This window comes from Echinops telfairi, unplaced genomic scaffold (genome assembly GCF_000313985.2).
Source record: "Echinops telfairi isolate 266 unplaced genomic scaffold, ASM31398v2 ScPeMD7_60;HRSCAF=208, whole genome shotgun sequence".
Classification (NCBI taxonomy): Eukaryota; Metazoa; Chordata; class Mammalia; order Afrosoricida; family Tenrecidae; genus Echinops; species Echinops telfairi.
The window spans coordinates 11298459-11324048 of record NW_022103958.1 but is presented as its reverse complement, the minus strand read 5'-3'; the positions used below and the strand labels follow the sequence as shown (position 1 = coordinate 11324048).

The 25590-nt window shown below is 39.4% G+C and overlaps 1 protein-coding gene across 2 annotated transcripts in view; it reads right to left on the bottom strand.

Moving 5' to 3' along the window:
- LRRC4C (leucine rich repeat containing 4C) overlaps window positions 1-25590 on the bottom strand; it is a 1557030-nt gene that overhangs the window by 243213 nt on the left and 1288227 nt on the right. For both annotated transcript variants that reach the window (XM_045291148.1, XM_045291149.1), the window contains exon 7: window positions 10184-10278. The gene's annotated coding sequence lies outside the window, so the exon portion shown is untranslated. The remainder of the gene's footprint in view (window positions 1-10183; window positions 10279-25590) is intronic.

Below are 25590 nucleotides of genomic sequence, written 5' to 3'. Positions count from 1 at the left end.
ATTGTGTCACCTAGACTCTTGAGTAAGGGTAGGAGCAGAGCCCAACCTATCAATTGCCTCCTCGTCTGATGATACCACCTTGGTGTTATAAGCCTTTTTTGTATGAGAGCGAGAGATGGAGCAGAGTTGAATCCTCTTTGGCCTTTTATTTTCTGTGGGAGTTAGATTTTGCTTTTGGTTCCTTAATCTTTTTTTGCATAGTGATCCCAGGAACTGTCAGCAGACTACTGATGGTGGGTTCATTTGGCTGACTTCAGACCTCTGCATCCACCAGCCTGTGCCCCCTGTTATTGCTGCTGCTTCATCCTGCTTCCTGTTCATCAGATTCCAAGAGTCAGGAGAAGCCTGACTTGAACTGGACTGTGTACGCCATTTCTTTTTTTCTTTTAAGATTTTACTGGGGGCTCTTACAGCTCTTATAACAATCCATACATCAATTGTATCAAGCATATTTATATATACGTTGCCATCATTTTTCTAGACATTTATATTCTATTTGAGCCATTTCTGGATATCAATCTCCTTCTATAGACAACACATTCAAGTGCCATTGCTTTTGTTCTCTAGAGAACCCAACCTAACACAAACACCAACACAGCCACATCCGAGAACACCGAGTGAAAAGCAATTCTGAGATCTAATGCATAGCCACTGGGAGGGGCTGATCCAGCCTTTGATACAAAGGACTGTTTTCTGTTATTCCCAAGAATGATACTTCTTGCCTTCGGAATTCTGAATGGTGATCACTCAAATTTTCTGGGAGATGGCATAGAGTTCCCCATCTTCCTTAAAAGTGAGAAGCACAAGTTCAAGAATACTAGCTGGAACATTTCTTGGAGCTTGCTTCCAGAGAGCTGCTCCAGTCATCAGAAGATGCACATTCTCTCAGGCTCCCTTTTAGCTGCATTTTCCAGGCTTCCAAAGTTGTAGTCTCCCCAACCCATCTTTCTCCTTGTACTAAGCTCCCAATGTCTTTCATTAAAGAAGTTGGATTTTACGTTGCTACTGGAAACAAGTGTACTAAGGTCTTCCCTTTAAGCCCTCTGGGACCCCCGGTGGCATAATGGGTTACACATTGGGCTGCTAACTACAAGGTCAGGAGTTCGAAATGACCAGCCATTCCTTGAGCAAAAGACAAGGCTTTCTATTCCTGTAAAGGGTGAGTTCGATCCTAGCCCCTTTGACCTAGATTCAATAGCTGTGAGTTTGGTTTTTGGTTTTGAGGGGTGAATATTTTGGGTCAGCTAGCTTGGCTGTGGTTCTGTCATTAACCTGAATGCTCTTTCATAATGTAATAAAATGTAATCACCTTCCATCATGTGATGTGATGTGTTCAGCCAATCAGTTGAAAACGAAAGAAGGTTCTTCGCTGCTGTGGTTGTGGCCTGCTTCCGGAACCTGAATGGCTGTTCCAGCAAAGCTTGTTCCTTCTGTTCCCGACTCTGCACTCGCCTCGACTGACTGCAGGGAGCGTGGTTGCTCTTTGGTAGCACTCCTACTGAATGCCCCTGTGAAACCCTTCCAGATCCTATTATTCTCAACTAATTCTGTTTGTAATTAGTAACTTGTTTCTGTTTTCATTAGTTTTGATGACCTCCTTCCATCTTTTTTTTTTCCTTTTAATCATCTTATTGGAGCCTCAGTCAACTTTTATCATAACACATCTATCTATCCAGTGTGTCAAGCACATTTGTACATTTGTGCTCATTCTTTTTTTTTTTTAACCATGTTGCTTCTGGCAATATTTCATCAGGTCTATGGTTTATAAAAACAAGCAAGAGTTATTCTTACAGATACAGACTAAGAAAATAGACTCAGCTCAGTCTCAGGAATGTATAATGGGGCCACAGGTCCAATCCTTTCCAAGTCTCCCTTCTGTGGTGAAAACAATATAATTCGTTAAAGAATGGTTGGGGAGCCCTTGCCGGTTTGGGTTGAACCTGACACCTTTTAATGAGGAAGTGCTATCGCTCTCCCCTTGGATTCTCCCCATCTTTTCCAATGTATTCCATCCTCTTGGTATATATAGTTACAAACCTATTTATATATTGTTTTTTAAATAGTAAATATAGACACGCAAAAGAATAAAAAGCATTATTCATTACTTAGATAATTTTCTATCTCTTTAAATGTATAATATGTATTTACTATAGTAAAACAAACAAACAAAACCTCCCTGTCATGTAGTTGATGCTGACTCATAGTGACCCTATAGGACAGGGTAGAACTGCCCCTGGTGATCTTTGAGACTGAAACTCTCACGGGAGTAGAAAGCCCTGACGTTCTCCCAAGAGTGGTTCTGTTTTTCCCCCTTGGGTGGTTTGGAACTTAGGACTTTGTGTAACCACTAGCCATTAGAGCTCCTACTATAAATAAAAGGGGTCTAAAATGTTCTTAGGAAATTAATTGAATTAAATAGACTGGAATTTTTTCTAGGAACTTTTTGAAGCCCCTTGCATATCTAGTACATTAAATCACAACTTTATACAATTTCCTGTAATCAATTTTTTGAAAAAGAATAATATATACCATGTTTATATTTAAGGAAGGAGAGTCAGCTTTAATGGCTGTATTCTCCTGTGTTATACTGATAGACCATATTATAAGAAGTTTTTTGTTATTAGGTATTTTAGCTAAATTACAACTGAATAGAGTGATTCAGTGATCAGGTCTGGACACAGGATCATCTTCATTCATTTGTGTCCAGACTGCTTCATGATGAAGCTTAGAAAGGGAAATGTGAAGCAGGAGCCGACACATTTTTGAGACTTGATATATGTGCCGTATTGGTTTCCAGATGAGTTACACCACGTTACACCTTTAACAGCAGTTTATGAAAGTGCTCTTTCTCTATGTTTGCCACTACTGGGTGTTTTAATTCACTTTTTAATTTAAAGAGCAAGGAGGAGGCATCCCACAGGGCTGGAGATCTCCGTGATTAGGACTACATCAGATTTATGGTACAACGATTTGTTAGCCAGAGCCTGAGTCATGGGAATGTAGGAATGTTTGTTCTATTACCAAGAACTCTATGGATTGGATCTAATAACTGTTTCAATCACTAACAATACAGTCACATTTCAGAGACAACCCAAGCTGGAAAAAGTCATGTTTTTTTTAATCAAAAAATTTCCCATGGATGTGATAATAGCAAATATCCTTTTAGTTCTCTTTAGATTGGGGTAATAATATTGTTTCACTTGAAATTTCATACCTCATTTTAGACATGGGGAGATCTAATTTATAGATATGTTCCAGGAATAGGTAGAACTCTATTTGTTCTTAAATAAAAATGTCAATCATAAAGAAACAGCCACTGCAAGTTACCCGTGTTTGTCTACTTATTGTGTATGAATCAGGAACCTGACAAGGCTATTTGGTTTACTTGTTCCAATCTGCTGCTCTGTTCATTTAACTGCCTTTGAAAAGATGGCACCTCCCCATCCTTCTATTAGCAAGCAGAGGTGAGAAACACATTCCAGTATCAATAAGGCCAAATTCTATTAGGAAAATGTTCTAAATGAGACAAATCTACATGCCAGCACTTACATGTAAACAAACCGGAAGAGCTACAGCAGTCAATCAAATGAGCGGATGTGTTTTCTGTTTACCTCTAAGATTTTAATATAATTTTACAAAGGGTTCTTGGAACACTTCCCTGAATGTCCAAACATTCCTATAGACCCTGTTGTGTTTTCATTTTACTGATTCTAATATGATTAGGAACTTCATAAATCTCAGGGGGAAATTTAAGTTACAACGCTCCTCCTATGATCTGATTTTATTATGCTGTGATTTATTGGTGCCCAGAAACCAGATAGCCTTCAACTTCTGAGGTAAATTACTTAGGATAGATCTCTTGGGGATGGGCTTAGCTATCTCTTGAGTTGTCAGGTTTCTACTTGTTTGTTTGCTCATTTCTGCTTCCTAATATGCTAAAATAAACAAACAAGCAGAATCCCTTTTGATGCTGACTCACAGGGACCCTGTAGGACAGAATAGAATGCCCCTGCGGTTTTCAGACGGTGACACTTTATGGGAGTAGAAACCCCCATCATGTTCCCGCAGAGCGGCTCCTCATTTTCGATCTGCTGCCCTTTCGATTAGCAGCCCACTGCATAATCACTCCATTAGCAAGGCCCCTAAAACGACCAGGTTTCTAAGATTCTAGGGATATGAGAGAAAAGGAGAAAACTTGTGTTGACTCCTTCCAAAATAGATGGGTAAGCGTATTTTGGAACATAGTCCCATGCATTTGAATTAATGAATTGATTTATGCAAACGTTTAACATAACTATTCATTGCACAGTTTATTCAGCTATTGGTGTAAGTTGCTGTGATCCTTAGGTTTTTGTGCCAGCATGGCACCCTTAAGAAGATATGGGTGGAGTTTAGCCTGTCAATCAGGTCACGGCCTGAAGGTGCCTCCTGGTGGGCATGGCTTTTTGTAAGGAGGATTCTGGGAACTTTCACTCTCTCTCTCTGCCTTCACCTTCATGTCCCTGAGCCAAGCTGAGACCAGGGCCAGCCCTGTGATGCTTCCACTGCCCTTTGAGTCACTAGACTTTTCACCCACCAGCCTGTGATTTTCCTGCATTTTGCATCATCACTTGTGGCTGTGTGAGTCTAACGAGGGATTTATGGACTCTGTGGACTCATAGCAAACTTATGGATTAGTTTCGGACTTATGGATTTGATCTGGACTGGGCTGGGATGTATTCCTGATGTATAATTACTTCTTAAGATAAAGCTCTCTCTTAAATATATATGAATATCACTGGATTTGTCTCTAATCAACCCAGGCTAACATGGTTGCTGTAAGTTGACTCTGATCCATGGTCAATCCATACATGCCAGCGTGGATCTGTGCTCTATAGGGTTTTCAGAGTTGTGACCTTTGTGAAGCAGATTGAAAAGCCTATCTTACTAGGCACCTCTGGGTTGATATCAACCAGCAGCCTAAGTGCTTGAGCTATTAGCCTTTTACACCACCCAGGGGCTTTGCTTTTACTAAATATTAATAATGAGCACATGTTTGGTTGAGCTAAATCTGGAGGAATTATGAGGTCTTAAATCAGGAGCCCGTGGCAGTAAATAACATCACAGTGGTTACAAGTTGGGCTGCTAACAGCAAGGTTAACATTTTGAAACCACCAGCCATTCCAAGGGAGTAGACAGGGCTTTCTCCTGCTGTAAACAGTTACAGTCCTAGAAACTCATGGGGACAGTTCTGGCCTGTCCTATAAATTTGCTACAGTTGGCATCAACTGGGTGGCAGTGAGTTTGGTGTTTGGTTTTAGATATTAGATGCTATGGGTCAACTTAGCTTTTCTGTGATTCTCAATAGTTTGATAGTCACTAACCTGACTTCCATAATGTAATAAAATGTAATCACTTTCCATGATGTAATGTGATGTATTCGTCCAATCATTTGGAAAATGGGGAATGTTCTTTGCTGTGTGGTTGTAGCCTGCTTCCACTACATGATGGCTGTTCTGGCAAAGCTTGATATCTCTCTTTGCAACTCTGCACTCCTTTTGTAACTTGACCTCTAGTTCTTGGCACACGAATGTTCAGTGTATCTCTTAACCAGCAGACTTGAATTTTCCAGGCACCACACCCCAGAAGAGGTCGCAGCCTGCTTCTTGGCTTGCAGAGTTTGGACTCACCAGCCCCTGCAATCTTGATAGCCAGAAGAGATGGCCAGTCTGCCACCAAATGCATGCCCGCCACCACCAATTTTTCTTTCTTGTTCTCTCTCCCTCTGGTTGCATGTTGGGCTGTGATCAGTTTGGTTGGCATTTCAAAACCATCTGCAGCCCCTTGGAAGCAAGACTGGGCTCTCTAATGCTAAAGAGCTGCATTCTTGGAAACCCACAGAGAGTCACTATGAGTCAGTATTGACTCAATAGCAGCAAGTTTTGAACATGTATATATGATCCTTTGTTTTGCTTTTCCAGAGAACCCAGTCAAAGTCATTACTTGCATTAGAATTTGCTTCTTCTGAGAAAGGGGGGACCTATCACAATGATTGACATAGAACCCCCTCCCAGGGGGAGGAACAACAGAAAGTGGGTGAATGAAGACAGTGGTTGTGTAAGACATGAAAAAAAATTATCGAGGGTTCATGGAGGGGAGAAGTGGAGAGGGGGGAAAATGAGCTGATACAAAGGACTCAAGTAGTTTTGAAAATGATGATGGCAACAAATGTACAAATGTGCTTGACACATGGATGTATGGGTTGAGCTGTAAGAGCCCCAAATAAAATGATTAAATATACAGTATATATGAAAATAATAATAATTTATAATTGATCAAGGGGTCACAAGGGCAGGAGCAAAGGAGGAAGGGAAAAAAGAGGAGCTGATACCAAGGGCTCAAATAGGAAGTAAATGTTTAGAAAATAACAATGGCAACATGTACAAATATGCCTGATCCAATTGATGTATGGATTGGTATAAGAGCTGTAAGAGGACCCAATACAATGATCTTTAAAAAAAAAGAAAGAAGAAAATTATATATAATTGAATAATTGATTGGGGTGATGCTTGTAAAACTGTTATTAAGGTGATCAAATCACTTAATTGTATGATATGTGAAATTATATTCCAATAAAACTTTAAAAAAAAAAAGAATTTGCTTCTTCCTGGAGCAGGGAGTCTTACTGACTAGAGCCATTTTACCCTCTTCAAGGGCCTTTGCTTCATGAGGAATTTTCAGATTTGGGTCCTGAGGTCCGTTCCAGTGTTTAAATTTTCTTACTATTTTTCTCTCCAACATTTTTGTTGGTTTGTTTTTATTTATCTGGAATGATGAGATTTCCTTTGACTTAATTTTTTTTTATATTCAGGATGACAAAATTGCTAAAGCTTGGTCTATTAACTAAAATATTTGTGATTCAAACCCACCAGCCATCCCACAGGAGAATGATGCAGCAATCTGCTTGTGTGGAGAAAATGCTGAAAGGCAGGTTTATTCTGAGCCACAGTCAATACGAATCAGACTTCACTGGTGGCAGTTGGCTTAGTTTGGGACTAGTTCTACCTCGGTATCTGGCTAGACAACCCTGCAGAGGGAAGCCCAGGCTTCAAATTCTAGAATAACAACAGACTTCATATTAGTCTTACTTGGTCTATAATTCATATCACACTAATAATAGTCAATATACTGACAAAGGAGTTGTGATGATGTAGTGGTTAGCATTTGGCTGCCATTCACATAGGCAGCAGCTCAAAATTATCAGCCACTCTATGGGACTAATAAGATGAGGCTTTCTACTGCTGCAATTGGTCTTGAAAACCCATACAGGATGTTGTACCCTGTCTTATAGGAGGTGCTATGAGACAGATTTGACTTGATGGCAATGAGTTTGTATTTTTAAATTTTATACCAGTACATTTCTCAATATATGTATTGTAGTGATACTTTCCAACTTTCTAAACTGCTACGTCTTCTAGGTATCTTGAAATCACTTTTTCAAGAATGATAATATCTTTTCCATCCATTATTCATGACTTCTCTGGGCCTAGCATGACTTCAGTAATTCATTAACAAAAACAATATTATACTATCTTTTGATTAAATGAATCTAGTAGTATTCATTTTAACCTAAAGTCTTCTTCATCCATATCTGAATGGGATATATAGAATAAACCAGACTCCCTTTTAAATATCAGAAATCTACAGTCTCTATAAAGGAAAAGGCATAGTAGCCAAAAACAAACCTATCTTTTCAAAATAAACACAGGTAGGATAAAAATCTACTTTTTAAGTTTACATATTAGCTTGTAGATATAAGTTTTTTATGTCTTAGGTTGAAGAATACCCAAGATCATTGTTAATATTAACATTCCAAATAAAATGATAGATGATACATTTTGTAGATTGCTTATATTAACAGGTGACCCATCTGAAATAAACAAAAACAAAACAAGAAACAGATGAGACTTCCTGTTCCTATGAAGATTTATAGTTTCAGAAACACAAAGAGGGAATTCTACTCTGTCTTACAGGGTCACTCTGAGCAATGAAACATAGTGAATATTAAATCGCATAAAATATGGAACCCTCTTTCCTGATCGTACCCCTATGTCCCTTTTTATTACTAATTCTCCCTCATGAAATTTATTATTAGTGAAGAGACACTAAAATAGCGCCTCTTCCATTAAGGAAATGAAAATGGTCAAAGTCATCAGATTTCACTTTTTTCCTTTTGACACAGTTGGATGCCCAGAAGAAATCCGTTTTCTTTCCACGTCTTTAGCATTCTGATGAAGACACACAGATAAGAGGGAGACAGGAATATTAATTGGGTTAATCCCTTCTATGGATGTTTCATTCTTACTGCTGGTATGAAGGACATCGAATTATTGAATGTGGAGCTTATCGTCCTAGTCTAGCTGCTACTAACTGAGCCTTTTCCTGATGGGCCTGAGAAAGATAGGGCAGGGAAACAGGATTCATTGTCATTGTCAACCTGCTGCATATACAATGAGTCTTCTCAGAAGCAGGATGGATGATTTCACTGTCAGCAAGAGGCAGGAATGGAACCCATCCTTTGGTCCCTGAGATTCCCGCGCAGTGGATCTCCTGGTTGAGGCTTTCAGGGGAGTGGCATACCCTTCGGGCACTTTTTGCTCACCAGCTGCCATCCAATAACTCTGTGCCATGTTGTGACTGAATAACTGTATCCTGAGTGTTTCCTCCTAAATTATAACCTGCTACCGTTCATAGTAAACTCCATATTCATGAGCATTGTCTGTAAGTTCTATGTGGCCCTTGTGATGAATCATAGAACCTAACCAAAAAGTAGAGAGTGCTATGGGAGACAGAGGATTAGAAGTAGTAGAAAATAACAATTTATAAACTATCAAGGGCTCATGAGGGAGGGGGGAGCGGGGAGGGAGGGGGAAAATGAGGACCTAATGCCGGGGGTTTAAGTGGAGAGGAAATGTTTTGAGAATGATGAGGGCAATGAATGTACAAATGCGCTTTACACAATTGATGTGTGTATGGATTGTGCTAAGAGTTGTATGAGCCCCTAATAAAATGATTAACGCCCCCCCCCCAAAAAAAAAGAAGTAGTAGAATGCTCTGTGAGATTCACATGATTCAAATTTGTTATTTATTTGTTTTTACCTTTTCTTTAAGATTATGGGGTCTTCTCCATCCCTTCAATAAATTCCAGTTAAAGTTTCATTTCTACTACCAAAGAAATTCAAGTAAAATAGATGATCTAATAAATGATAAATTCAATTGAGATTTACAGACTAAAAATTAAGATAAATTAATTTCTTCCTACATAAATTGTTTCCTCCACAGCTTCCTTACAAAATAAACCAATAGTATACCTTAAAAATTAATAACTATTATCTATAATGGGGCTTTTGGATTACTTTTTAATAGTTAAAAGCACAAATGTCAAGGGGTTATCACATAGTAATACACTTGGCCATTTTGAGCTTGAAAACACATGAATTCTCGCATGCAGTTGACAAAAATTCTGCATAGAATCGGGCTTGTTTCTTAGAATAGATGAAATCTTCTGCTTGAATACCTGCATCACCCAAGAGGAATTCCCTTCTTGTGGTATTAGATTGAGCCAAATTTGATGAACCCTCTGAAGAGTGCCTCATCCTTTTGAAAGGTTCTTTATCTCTCTGTATCACTGGTATTAGAGAAGAAAGATTATACTTAACTTTTAATTTTTCTATCCATATAAAGGTATCTTTATGATAATCATCTTTGGAGCCTTTTAGTTTTTCCCTTTACTTTTGCTCTTCCTGGTCAGTAGATATGATGGTTTGACTGGTGATTTAGTCATTTGTAGTTTTAAGCCATCTTTCCCTTTCCCTTTACACTGAGCTGCTTACAGGAAGAAGCAATAGGTCTCTGCACTCCTTACACTGAACTCCCTAGAGCAGGCATGTGGAGGGAGCCTGCAGTGTCCCAAGATGTCCTGGGACTTGATGCACATCTATCTATTGCTGAGGTAAATGTTAAGCACCCCATTTCTGCCATATACTAAAAAGCAATCTCTCACATATTAGCTGTTTCATTAATAAAGTGATATTTGGATTTTCCATTTGCATGTTCTTAAAGGCATAAAATCCCACTCTGTTGTAAACTTTGGGAGCAAGAAGGAAAATCCCAAGAAAACAGATTAGTAGTGCTTGGTATTTACCTGTCCAAAATTTCTCCAAAAGGTCCTGAACTTCCTGAGAATATCCCAATATTAAAGAAGTGCTCCGGATTTCTGCAGATGCTGCTGCTTCACACCTAGAAGAAGACAACACAGATATCATGTTTTCAAAACCACAATAAAAAAATGAAAATAAATTCTGCGTTAGTTGTTTCCTAAGTGCTACGCCCTGGCAAGAGAATTGAGATGCGAGATTATCTGTATTACTAATACCCACACACACACAAATGTAACTGTACTCATATTTGCCTTTGCTTTTGCTATGGACCTCTCATCTATATAAACATGTATGCTTTACTTTGCTGATTCAGAGATTTGCTAGGCTTCTGTTTCTTTGTCCATTGCTGAATAATAGTGAAATATGTCTAATGAATTTCATTGGGGACGTTTTTTAATCCATAAGTACCTTTGTGAAAACATTTAAAAGATTATCTTGCTCTTAGATCATTCCTTTGGCCCAAACTCAATACCTTGCAACAATGACTGGTTTACCTATCCCAAAAGGCAAACATATCAGAAAAGTAGTACACCTGGTGTAATTTACAGATTTCTGTTTAGCAGAGTAAAAAAACAAATTAAATACAGCACTGTGTGGAAAATCAGAAGAGCATTCAATTCATAACCCTACCATAATTAGCCAGACAATTTGGGGGAAATGTACAAACCACTTTAAAGTCTCTCACCATAAAATGAAAGGTGTGTAAAATTCCCTTGAAAGTTTCCTCCACCTCCTGATTATGTGGTACTTTCTCTTCGAAGGATGTATTTTAATGTAAGTCGAGTAGTCAGAAATGTATTCGGTGTTAGTCAAACTCTCATGATTAGAGGAAAATGGAGAGTTTATCATTTTATTATATGTAGTTAATTACTGGTGTCTTTCTGTGCTGGGCAATTAGTTATTTGAAGATAAATGATAACTAAGGTAACTGTAACCAATTATCTTGAGGTTCACCTATTGATTTGAAAAAAAATCAATGATGGACCTCTTGATGCTTAGAAAATATGATTTCTCACCCAAAGGATTCATAATTCTTTGGGAACTGATGCCCAAGAGATTCAGCTGTCTATCCTTCAGTTGCCTTGACATTGAAATGAAGAAGCTGGAGTTCTGAAGAAATAGGAACCTGTAGATAATTTGTAATATAGTTTATAATACTTGGCATGATATCATGACTATCTTTTCTTTCAGATACCCTCCAAGGAGAAAACATATTTTTGAGTGAAATATCAATATTTACCTGGTGTTTTATGTTTCTCTTACAAAAGGTAAAAAAAAAACAAATTCTTAAAATTATGCCTCAACTTATTTTTCAAATTATTCCTAGAATTTCCTATGAGGCTTTCTTGAAAACCACAAAGAGAATTCTTCAAATTATTCCTGGAATTGAGGGATAGATGAGATAATTATAAACAATAATCAATTAGAGTCAACACATCATATTGGTTATTACTGCTATTAGAATAATGAGTAATTTAACCTGTACTGTATTTATGACCTTAGATGAAACTCTTTATATTATTTTATACATTAAGACCCAGACCTGCCTTAGGTTGAATGAACAAAAGATGATCTCTTATGTAAACCCGAACCTAATTCACAATGAAAATTATAAAACCCAGAAAGACTCATTTATAACTGCCCTAAGAAATATTTAAATTATGAGTGCCATTTTATACATGAAGAAACTGAGCCACAAAGGTAAGTGTAAGACAATTTCCCAGAAAAAGAGAATTAAGTAAGAGCTAGCAGATCTGTTTGACTCCAAAGGCCATACTTCTTTAGGATTGACTTATGGTCCTCCAAAATATAGAGAACATCAGAAAGTTCATGGAAAAGTGGAGCGAAAAGATGATTGCTTTTTTCCCCATGAACTTTTGAAGCTCCGCCTTTTGTGTTGAAATCTTAACCCCTATACTGGCGGACTAATCCCATCTGTAACTAGGTGTTTTGTTACATTAATGAAGAGGTGGTCTGGGGATTGACCTGATATGGCCTTATCCCTTTAACTGCCTCCCACCAAACATTTTTCCTGCTGGCTCTGAGAAAGGGATGGTGTGATTCAGTTGTGAGTGACTGTTAACAGGGCTAATTCTGAGAGTCAAGTCTTGGAAATCTAGCAGAGGGATTGCTCAATTTGGCCATCCTGCTTGGTATCAAATAATTCACTTCAGAAACAAGAAGTAATCTCAGGACCATCAAGAAAGAAGATCCAGGAATGGAGTTCATCCCTTGGACCCAGATATCACTCTGCATTCCAATTCCTTGATCCAGAGATAGGAAGCTGTGATGCCTTAGGTGTGGCAGAGGAGTGACAAAGGAGTAGCACTAGTAGAACCAATAGCCAGATCATGAGACAGAGTGGGGGCTTCTGTAACCAAAACCCCAAACCAAACTCACCGCCATCGAGTCAATAGCAGCCCTTAGTGACCCTATAGGACAGGGTAGAACTGCTCCTGAGAGTTTCTGAGACTGTAATTCTTTATGGGAGTAGAAAGCTGCATCTTTCTCCCAAGGAGCGGGCTGGTGACCATGTACCCAAGCAAAACCATAACACCACCAGGGCTCAAGAATCAAGTAAGGCCAAATGCCTATCAAGTGGAGTGTGTGCAAGCATTTAACTAGGAACCTAGAGCTGAGTGCCTTCAGACTGAGGTTTAAGGTGAAATGGAGTACCGTTTGGCATTTAGCAATGGTAACAAACTTTGTAACATTGCCCCAAAAGGACAGAGGCCAAGCTAAATGACCAAGGCCAAAGAGAAGTTTGCTTATGAGCATGGTGAAGAAGCTGTGCTGATTGATCTGTCTCTTGAGCATCTCTGCTCTTCAACTATAATGTCAACTTCCCCAAGAAAGCCCGTAACTTTCAGATTGATCTGGGAGTTCTCTGTAGCTCCTGCCCTGAGTGACTGAGCCCATCTGTGCAATAGAAAGCACCATGGCATGAGTGGGTCAGCATCAGTAAAGGAGCGTTAGAGTTGGAGGCATGTATGAACCCTTCCCCATAGGACTTGGCCAAGGTCTGATGCTGAGAGTGACCCTCCTCCCCTCTCTGAGCATCACATGAGACCAGAGGGCAGACCCATGTCATTTCTTACAGGGAACACATCGCGGTAGTTCTAAGTGCATCCACCTCTGGATTACAAGAAACATCAGGTTTGACACAGAAGAGAGTATAAATGGGCAGAATGGGCTAAGGACAGATATCACATGAATATCACCCAGGAACAAAGTAAGCCGGGGTTATAGAAGTTGACCGAGAGCATGTTTGTCTTCCTAGAACTAGTACCTTCAATGTAGACTTCGAGCCTCTGGAAGTGTGAGATAATCAAGTACGCTTCTTCTCATGGTATTTATATGAGAGCCCCACTAAGAGATGAAGACATTAGGCTATATTCCTTTGCACTGTCAATCTTGTGGGCTACAGCAGGGTCATCAATATTCATGGCAAAAGGTTTACCACGATGAGTTTATCTCAGTTTCTGTATGTATCTACAAATAGTCGTTCTTTGGAATTTGAATGCCTGTCTTATGTCTCTCCAGAACTCTGATGTTTGTGTCATTGCTCTGTTTGGGGGTGGGGTGGGGGGGTGGAGCCATATTTTCCTCATCTGCTAGCTTGAGGTTTTTCCTGCTCTTTAGCTTGTTTCCACAAAACGTTGGATACCAGGATGGTTCTTTTATAGGCTTCTCAATTGGTACAGAGAACTGAGCTAGTTGGGGCTGCAGTAGCATATAGGCATCAAATGTGAAAACACACTATAGTGGGTTCCTGCAAAGAGAAGATTTCTGCAGAGGGCTTGTTGAACACAATAACAATGGATTGTATTAGTATATAGCTTTATAGTGAGCCTTGAAATTGAACTCGTATTCAATTAGTTCAAATTCCTCATTGTCTGGGCAAAGGAATTAAGATACAAGGTACTCACAAACACGAAATTATGTTTGTAGATTTATGTACCGAGTTTCTCAGTAGTACATTTACTCCTCAATTGCATGATTATATGCACCCCTTAAAAATATAACTCACTATTTAGGCTTGCATGTGTAGGTCTCAGTGTATAGGCTAAGACCCATATGGCATAATGGATACAGAAGAGAACTTGAAGTCAAACCAACTTGAGTTCAAGGGTCAGCATTGCCACTTCTAATTGGTGTGACTTTAGGACAGCGACTTACTCTCTCCATGGTTTCATTTCCTAACTTATGAAACGTGCCACTGTGAGCAGCCTCCCCTCGGGATCATTAAGATGACCGAATGACACGATGTTTATAATGTACTTTGATAGCTTTATAAAGAAGAGGCCCTGGCACAGAATAAGCAATCAAAAATTGCCAGATGTTATCAATATCAACATTGCCTGTATCATTTATTTTGTGTAATTTTCATCTAATTGAATAGCCTTTGAAGATCATATTTTCTCTTAAAATGTTTTTGTTGTTAGCTCCCTTTGAACTGGTTCTGCCTCAGGGCAACCTGGTGGAAAACAGAATGGAGAAGTACTTGTTTCTGCACTGTTTTCACAATCACTACCCTATTTAGGCAGACAATATTTTGTGATCATCCGTAGGGTCTAATTTCCAGAAGAGTGCCAGGGCTTTCTTACTCATCTGTCTTAGTCTGGAAGTGTCACCAAAAACAGCTCCACCTTGCTGGTATTTGAAATATTGCTGGCAGAAAATCCAGCATTAGCAACAACACCAAAACCATTGTCGTATGAAAAACTGATAGAAGGGCCAAGGCTTTTTAAAATAAAAACTGTGAACCCAATGAAAGAAGATTTTGGCTAAAAGAAACCAAACAGAGCTAGGTAAACAATGATTATAGTGAGTTTTGTTTTCTCATTGGTGAAATGGGAAAGGCACTAATCTCTATACAATTGTAAAAATTAGTTGTTCCGGGCTCTGAAAGAATCAATTCAATAATTGATCATTTTGCTCAAGATTATCCAAATCCATTACATGTAAATGCAGAGTTTCTCTTAGCCTGACTTCTTCAGGTTTTACAGCACTCATTAGGAAACTAATGATTTTACATGAGAAAGAAAGAACAAAATAGAAACCTATTCTGTTTTTTTCCCCTAAATGTTACCAAGGAAATATGTCCTTTTGAATTCTGCTGTTAGAGAACTTAGTTATGCAATATGCACACAAAAATAGCCCCGGATCAATACAAGTTTTAAATTTCCATCAATGTTTAAATTAATGAAAGACTCCATGTGATGCTGGAGCTGTAGATGTTTAGGACAATGTTCCCTTCTTGCCAACTTGGAACGGAGTCCACTGACTCACCTTCTCAGTCTCATAAACAACATGCAGACTTTGTGTGTTTTCCGTGCCAGAGAATGCTCAAACTGATGAAGGATGCCATATTGACATCACCAGGGAATGGAGTTGGCCCTGTCCACAAAAGACGCCAAGCCATCCCAGCAACTGTACACACCTCCCCTAAAGGACAGCTCGCCAGAGATTGTTGTCAGGCTTGGGAGTGTTTCGTGGTTACAATAATCTCCTCTTTTCTCCCTTGTAACATTTCACCATGGATGGAGAACTATGTATGCTAAAACTGCACCGATCTTAAGCGCGCAAGTCATCATTTTCTAGAACATACAGTCATATTTAGAAACAATGATGCAACAATCTTGTTGTAAAAGAGGGTAGGTGCTGAGTATCATCCGTGGCCCCTGAAGCAGATTGGAAGAGAATCGAGCCCGTTGAGGAAATGATACTTGTAAGACAAATAGACAGTCCGTGGGAACCAGTGGAAGGGCTCCTCAGCCAGGGGAGTGTTGTCACAAAGAACCTGAACATCTTCTCTTTGTGAATAGACAGGCCAGAATTATTAGAGCATGAGACATGGGGCACAAGAAGGTGTGTGTGCGCCCGTGCACATACGCACAGGCACACATGCACACAAGGGTGTAACAATCAAGGTGATTCTGGTGCCCTGCTAAGGAGACTGGGCACTACCCATCAAATCACACAGATGCAGACTTCCTGATAGCTTTTAAATCAGCTTGACAGAAGAAGGATCATCGTGGCAACAGGGGGAGGAAGAGATGAAAAGTAAGCTCGTCTTTCTGCCGAACACTCCCAACCGTAAAGCCCTCTAAACCGGATGGCAACACGTAGTTAGGCAGTGACGTCAAGTCTGCTCTGACTTACGCCGACCTTACGGTTTGCTGCCATTTTCATCGTCGTTGGTGTGTTTGAGTTCCTTGTGGTAGCTATTATGTCGACCCTCACATTGAGGGGCTCCTGGTTTTTCTTGGTAAAGTAGAGCATCAGAGGGTCCATGGAAAACAGGAAGATCCTCACTAAAGCTACAATAATAGGAACAATTGTAGGGAAGGCGCAGGAGGAAGCAGGGTTTGGAATTGCAATGAACCACAACACAGGTGGACAGATCTGACCACCTCTGGCTTCTGGGGTGCCACGCGGCAGGTGTCACACATGCTTCCTTGCTCCACCATTCTTTCCCTGTTCTGACCAACCATTCCTCCAAAGGCACTTTATTGTAATGCCGGGTTCAATAATTTGTTGCAGTGGCCACAGCGAATGCACAGTGAGAACTCACAACTAAGGGGGTTTATGAGGGAAACATACAAGTTACCAAAAGTCAGAATCAGCAGACCGGAATGAGAGAATCCTTGGATTCCAGCAATCCTCCTCTTCAGTCAGCAGTAAAGTCTTTCTTTGGTCTCCATGGGCCAGGAAGCCAGGCAGCTTGTTCTGTCTCTCAATTTCTATTCTCAGGCCAGATGAGGACAAAGTACCACACGGTCTTGGCATTGCCTCTCTGTCCATGCCACAGTCTCTGGTGCATCTGGTCTTGGTGTCTTTCACCCCATCAGAGATCTTGGAAGTACTCTACCAAACGGTCCTGCAATTTCTCCCTGCATCCCAGATGACTCCTCAACGCTGATGAGTGGCTTTCATGAAGGCACCGTGTCTTTTAGCAGGCCACAGCCCAAAGGACAATGAAGGATCATGTCTTAAGTCACATCTTCTAGTAAAGGACAATTTAGAGATGTCTCCAAGACAATAAAGAAGTTTCATAAGGGCAGAAGTCCGAATGACCAATAAACATAAGAGACAATGTTCCAGATCATTACCCATAAGAGAAATGCAAATTAAAACAACTATGAGATACCACCTAACACCCTCAAAGATAGCCCAATTCAAAAAATCAGAAAGTAACAAGTGTTGGAAGGGCTAGGGTGAGATAGGAATGATTGTCCACTGCTGGTAGACCTGTGGGTACGTATGGCCACTATGGATATCGATTTGGTGATATCTAAAACAGATGGAAATTGAGCTACCATACGACCCAGCAATCCCTCTACTGGGCATATACCCAGAAGAGGAAAGAAACAAACCACAGCCAGACATCTGTGCTCCAATGTTCACCACAGCAAGGAGTTGGAAACAACCCAAATTTCTGTGAACAACTGAATGGATTAAAAAACTGTGGTATATACATGCAATGGAGTACTATGCATTCCTAAAAAGCAGGGATTAAAACATGAAGCATATCGCCACATAGGAAGAATTGAAGGAATATATGCTAAGCGGATAAGCCAATAGGACAAGTACAATATGAGTACACTGAGGAAAGCTTAAAAATTCAAAGAGGCATAGGGGACAAGCCACTGTATACATACATTCCTGGGGTGTGGTCCAGGTACTATGGCAGGGACCAGATCCAAACCAGGGATACATATGGCAGCCAACTAAAAAGGAGGTAAAAAGAAAGAAAGAGAGAAAAAAGATGTGGGTAGCTGGGGAACAGGGCACTAACCCACCTAAGGGGTGGGTGTTGTTTATATCTCCACAGGAGAGGGAGAGAGGGCCCAGATTTCAACCAGGTATGCCAAGAGGTGAATGCAACAGCCAGTTTGAAGCAGGGAATCAATAGAGAGGTCTGCAGGACTGGCCCCAATCCCAAATTTGTGGACATGCCCTTTGCCCCCCAGAAGAATTCACTTCAGAGGATAGAATTGGAGCATTGAAGCAGGGAGAGCTGCACATCTTATTGAAGCAAATGAAAGAGAGAGTGGAACACACCCTGGCCCACCCAGCCAAAGATGATACTCCTGCTCAGAGCAGCCAATGAACAGAGAGGACTATATGGACAGCCCCACCACTAGACATGATGTCCCTCACTGATTAATAGGGCTACAAGGGACAACACTGTGCAGACACAGTGCAGAAATTGTGCCCTATCTGACCCCACCACACCAAAACAAAAACGCAAAGGGAGTGCAACAGAGCAGCAAGGGGAGCAAAGCAAGGAATCCTCAGCAAATACCAAAAATAGACTTTGGGTCAGGGCGTGGCACCCCATCAGACTCTAGCAGAAAAATAAAGGTCAACAAACAGACCTCCAATTATGTATACACTTTTCTTTTTTTGTCCTTGGTTTTGTGTTGTTGTTGTTGTTGTTTTGTTTTCTTTTGTTGCTTTGTTTTGCTCTGTCTTGTTTTCATGCTTATTATTGTCTTTGCTTGTCTATCTAGATAAGATAGGCTGGATAAACAATCTGGAGGATGAAACACGGAACTGACGGTTCCAGGGGGAGAGGGGCAGGTGGGGAAAATGAAGGGGGTCTCAACAGGGACAAGGAAACAACAAGTGATCTAAAATTTATGGGAAGGAGGGTGTAGGATGCCTGGTAGGGCTTGATCAAGAGCAATGTAACAGAGGAATTACTGAAACCCGAATGAAGGCCCAACATGATAGTGGAAAAGAGGAAAGTAAAAAGAAATATAGGGAAAAACTTGGATACAAAGGATATTTATAGAGGTCTAAATACAGGCATGTTCATATGTCAATATATTTATTTGTAAAGATAGGGAAATAGATCTATGTAATATACCTATATGTTAAGTTTTAAGGCAGTAGACTGATATTGGGCTTCTACTCAAGTACTCACTCAACTGCAAGAACACTTTGTTCTAATAACCCAGCATTCTGTGATTCTCACCTTCCCAACATGATTCCTGAAGAACAAGTGGATGCATAAGCAAATGTGGTAAAGAAAGCTTATGGTGCCTGGCTATCAAAAGGTATAGCACATGGAGTCTTAAAGGCTTGAAGATAAGCAAGCAGCCATCTAACTGAGAAGCAACAAAGTTCACATGGAGGAAGCACACCAGCCTGTGTGATCATGAGGTGTCGATGGAATCAGGTATCAGGCATCAAAGACCCCGAACAAAAAATCATATCAATGTGAATGAGGGGTATGTGGAATGGAAGCTAAATCCCATGTGTAGACAATTAGACATCCCCTTAAGAACGATCACAAAGAAGAGACAAGCCAGTCAGTGTGCGGAATAGCACCGAAGAAACATACAACTTTTTTCTAGTCTTTAATGTTTCCTCCCCACCTCTCCCCACTATCATGACCCCAATTCTACCTTACAAATCTGGCTAGATCAGAGCAGCATGTGCACTGGTACAGAAAAGAACTGGAAACAGAGGGAATCCAGGACAGACAAACCCCTTGGGACCAATAATGAGAGTAGCGATATCAGGAGGGGTAGGGGAGGGGGAAGGGAGTGGGGATGGAAGAGGGAACTGATCACAATGATCTACATCTAACTCCCTACCAGGGGGACAGACAACAGAAATGTGGGTGAAGGGAGACCAGTCTGTTTAAGACATAACAAAATAATAATTTATAAATGATCAAGGGTTCATGAGGGAAGAAGGCTGGGAGAGGGAGGGGGAAAATGAGGAGCTGATACCAAGGGCACAAGTAGAAAGAAATGTTTTGAAAATGATTATGGCAACATATGTACAAATGTGCTTGACACAATAGATCGATGTATGGGTTGTGATAAGAACTGTATGAGCCCCCAATAAAATGAATTTTAAAAGAAGCAAAACAACCAACTAAACAAGCAAATCACTCTCATCAAGTCTAGCTCTTACAACAATCTAACTCTTACAACAATCCATACATCCATTGTGTTAAGCACATTTATACATTATTCTTTTCAAAACATATTCTTTCTACTTGAGCCCTTGGTATCAGCTCCTCATTCTTTTTCCTCCCTCCCCACCTTCCCACCCTCAGGAACCCTTGATAAGTTATAAATTTCAATTATTTTCATATATTACACCATCTCCTGTCTCCCTTCACCCATGTTTCTGTTGTTCATCACCCTGGGTGAGTGGGTGGGGGGTTATACATTGATCATTGTGGTCGATTCCTCCTTACTCCCGCTACCTTCCCCCTACCTTCCCGGTATCACTACCCCCATTACTGTTGTTGAGGGGGTTATCTGTCCTGGATTCTGTGTGTTGAGACCTCTTATCTGTACCAGTGTACATGCTCTGGTACACTGGATTTGTAAGGTAGAACTGGGATCATGATAATAGGGGTGGGGGAAAGCATTAAAGAACTAGAGGGATTTTGTATATTTTGCTGGTTCTATACTGCACCCTGACTGACTCATCCCTTCCTTGTGATCCTTCTGTGAGGGGATGTCCAATTGTCTACTGATGGCCTTTGGATCTCCACTCTGACCCCACTGGTTCATATAGATACGATTGTTTCTTTGGGGCCTTCTGATGCCTGATACCTGATCTGTCTACACTTCATGATCACAGGCTGGTCTGCTTCTTCCACTCTTTATAGGAGTAGACAATTTCCTCTTTCTTTTATGATGGTGGTTTTGAACTCTTGACCTTAGGGTTAGCAGCCCAGGGCATAACCCACTGTACCACCATGGCTTCTGTCCACTCAGTGTAGTCAGTATGATTTTATAATCCATTTCAGTATGATATTATATTAAGTCTTAGTCACTCAAGTTTTAACTCCAGGTATAGGTTGGTCACTTGTCTCAATCAAGAGTCCCTAATTCAGAGGTCATCTACTAGGATTGTATACGAAAAGCCAGTCTACAGAGACAGCTCCCGTGTAATCTTTTAAAATTCTGGATCAATTCCAGATGCTCAACCAATCATCATAGTTCATGTTAAACACTGTTAGTTATTGCTAAGTAAATGTCTTAATTATTGGCATTTAAATGGGCCATAATTGGTGAAATAAATGGTATTCTAAACAGGAATCTTGATACATGTAATTTTTGACATTCCTCATATTTTTATTAACAGGTTTTAATAATCAAGTGAGGTCAAAACCCTGCATCCTTACATTAGAGACAGCACCAAGGCTTGATTCATCAATGATTCATTGTCCTGTCATGGATTATAAAAATAGTTCATTGTTGGATCTAATTATAAGTATAAAATATTCTGACTCTAGATCCTCTGAGAACCTGAAAGAACAAAGAACCATTAGGTTGTAAAAACTGTTTAGTACTTGCTTATTAATGCAAACATGCTTATCTAATAAATATCCAAGTGTTAGGCTAAATTAGATCACAGATTTTGCTTTATTGTAACTTTCAACAGAGGACATAGCTAACTTTCCCCTGCCTTAAACTTCCTTGGCTATTGTTAGTTACAAAAAAAGGAAAAAGAAAAGAAACAAACTAAATATCTATGTATTGAGTAGAGCCAATTCTGTGTAAGACAGTTTGAAACATGTAGTATGTTCAAAGAACAAGCAGATGACTCTTGTATTCGGAGACTAATAGTAGGAAACCGTAGAAAATTGCATTGGAAAAGTAGATAGAAATGAGCTCTGCTTTGCGGTTTTAAAGATTACATCAACCCATGTGTACAGAATGAACTGTATGTACCAGTAAAACATTCTGTGGAGGAAGGCACGTCAAAGAATATATTACAGAAGTGCAAGCAACAGTAAAATGGTAGCTTGAAACACAGGGGAAGAGAATGTTTTGAGAATGATGATGGCAGCATATGTGCAAATGTGATTGATACAGTCGATGAAATGTATGGATTGTGATAAGAGATATAAGAGCCCCCAATAAAAGTATTTAATTAACAAAATGGCCACTGAGAAATATGGACCAATTTGAGAAGTGTTTTGAAGGAAGAGCCAATAAGATTTGCTCATGGATTGGAAATGACAAATCTAACAAGGAATTTATCCTGGTTTTGGGACAACCAAAAGTATTTCCTGATGGTGCGGTTGCAGAAGAAAATGTGTGCTTGATAGTTGAGACTCGCCCTTGTTTTTAAGAAGGGTCTCTATTCTAGATATACATTTATTTTTATATACACATTTATTTATACATATACATTCTTGATATACATTTGGTTATCTATTCGTAAGCATTTCTGATTTTGCTTCTCTAGAGGACCCAGCCTAGCACATCATTCTAAGACTTTCAACCGGAAACTGCCTAGAAAGATGCATTTTTGTCATTCCTTGGTGGAAGATAAATGATCAATAAGAGGGCATTTGCTTGATGTCTTTTCTATATAAGTTTTTAAGGAAAATAATGGTTTTTTTTGTTTATATTCATTAAGAAAATAATATTTTAAAAAGATCTTAATGTCGTGTCTGAATATGTTCTCAACATCTTTGATTTAGTCAGAGTCATTTACCAGTCTTTTACTCAGTGTTCCACTTTAAAAAAAATGCTTTTAGTCATGCATTGAGGCCTTTTCTAGATATTGAATTCCTAGATACTGAATTTACTAAACCCTATCACCAACAAAAAATGTCCTCAAAGCAGTTAAGATAATTGATTCCACTACCCTCTATGTCAACTGAGAACTATTGCAAAAATTAAGAATTCAGCAAGAGTAATTGCTTTTTTTGCAAATTTTTTGCAAAAATTAAGAATTCAGCAAGAGTAATTGAATTCAGCAAGTAGATTGCTTTTATGTTTAACTTGTGAAAAATATACATTTATAAAATTAAAATTTTAATAGACTCTCAATTTGTCATTGAAGTGATGTTTAAATTATTTTATTAAGAATCATAATGTATAAATAATTCAATGATCAATTCATGAATTCCATGATCAACGATTACATATAAATAATTTCATGATCTCTCTCCCACAAAGCAATTGGTGGATTTGCCCCACAGACATTGCCATAGACATTGTTGTTGGAAGTCCAGTAATTAACCCACAATGCCACCTTTTATATGTGTTACTGGGCATATAATACAGGCATTGATTGGGTTTGTAGATAAACATCACTCAAACTGAAATCTTTCTGCACATATTTTCCAAGAATTTGGCTTGCATAACAAGAACTGAAATGAGAACACTTCCATTCCAACTTGACATTTTACTTTACCTTGCCTGTGTAACATTTCATAGGAAATCAGTCCATTCTGAATGCCAGAATAATTTTATCTAAAGAATTGTTCTTACTATGTATCTACTCCAAACACTTATTTAACACGAGAATCAGTAGCTTGGTATCCAAAAACCTTCTAGGCTCCTTGGTTTTTATCTCAAAACCAACAGAGCTTATCATTACTAGAATCTAAATAAAAGGTAAAGAAAGCAAGGGAGGGAGAACCAGAAAGAAGGCATTAGCATCATTATCTGTTCAATGACACAGTAAATAAGTCCACATATATGAGTTTTATTTTAGTTTTTCACATGTGCCTTTGGCTGTTGGATACAGCTAGCAGTGGTCACAAGTTGCATGTACATGCCAAACCAGGTAATGATTGTCTCTCCTAGCTCCCTAAAGCTGGTGATGGTAGTCAGCCATTGAAATAACTCTTATCTCAACATGTAACAAAACAAGGTATAGGACATTTCCTGAGAGTTTAGTGGTATCTGTGAGACAGCATGTTCGCTTTGTTTACTTTTTGTTTCCAGAAAGAAATAACAATAACGCTGAGCATTATTTATCATAAATTTTAAATAAGAGAGATTTATTAGTTCAAACCCAGAATTTTTTATGGCGTATTTAGCTTCTGGAGAATTCAGTTGACTATCACAATGTGTCATAAGGCTGCATATAGTCACTATGAATAGGAGACAATTCAATGCGACCTAACAACATATCATAAGGAATATATCATATTGAATGAAGGGTGGGAATTCCACCTCAGACTCTACCACATAAATAACAACAATGTATATTATCTAATAATTCTATTTTGTTTTCTTTTAATGAAGAACTTTGGTGGTGCTGTGGGCTAGACATAGAACTGCAAACGACAAAATAAGCTGTCCCAATCCACAAGTTGCTTTCCAGGAGAAAGTTGAGGCTACCTGATCCCCTATTGATTTACAGCCTGGGGAACCTGTGTAAGGTCTCTATGAGTTAGAGTCCACTCCATGGCAGTCGGTTTGAATTTTCCTCATGGAATTAATACCCAACAGGCCAAACTCAATTAGAAAGCAACTACCTATTATCTGTGCAGCCTAAACCTAAATACCTGTATAACAAACTCACTGCTTTTCAAAGGTGGTCTATTTCCTCCTTTGGGAGGTTTTTTTTCTTTTTCTTTTTAAACTTAAAAAAACTTTTTAACTAATACATATCATTCCATAGTTCAATCACATCAAGCAGAATTGTAAAATTGCCACCACAATCAGTTTCCAAACTGCATGGTCTGGACCTGACCCAAACACAAACATTCTTTGTTTCTACATGGACCCCTTGATATCATGACCCCTTCAGCATCAACCCTCCCACCCCACCCCACCCCCCTGCTCACTGTCAATTACAGGTCAACCTCCGTGGAAAGTTTTGATGGCTAGAAACTGTTTACATAAAGCTGAAGTCTGTTTATATAAAGTTTAAATAAAGCTATCATTTTCCCTCTTTGGTTCATGTCCTATGTCTGAGGCTCATACATTAGTTTTATTTGTGTTTCCATAGAAAAATCCAAGACCACCTGGATGCTGGTCAATGATGGGTCAGCATCCACTGGGTCTGTTTGTCTTCTGCAGGCTCAGCATCCTCATATCCTGCAAATATAGCTCATGTACCATGATTCCAATTTACATCCTGGTCCCGATCCCTTCCCCTTCTCACTCACATTAACTATGCAAAATGGCATTTCAGTTACGTCTCTTCTTTTGTTACCACTCAACAAAGTGCCAGGCTCTGCTCTTCCGTGACATCGCTGCATGGCTAGCTTGCCCAAGTAAAACAAGATTTAATTAAATCTTAATGCTCTTTCCTTCTCTTTATAGAATTAACTGTTATTTTCACTTCTGTGCTAATAACAGTTCCTAATCAAAGCACTTGGCGGGCCGAATCAGTTCCAATTACAAAGAGTAGCCTTTTGTTGCTCATTCAAGATCTTTTCCTGAATTCTCTTTCTAGCTCACAGCAGAGTCTCATTTGTCTCTGTAGCCAAATAGGCTTATATTTGTGGCACTGTTTAGTTCTTATGAAATTTTGAATATGGCATCATATAAAGCTAAAAATATACTAACATGCCTAAATGAAAGGATCTATATTTAATATAGATTCTCTTTGGATGTGTCCATTTTGGACTCCCTGCTGTTATTACCTAGTAACCCCC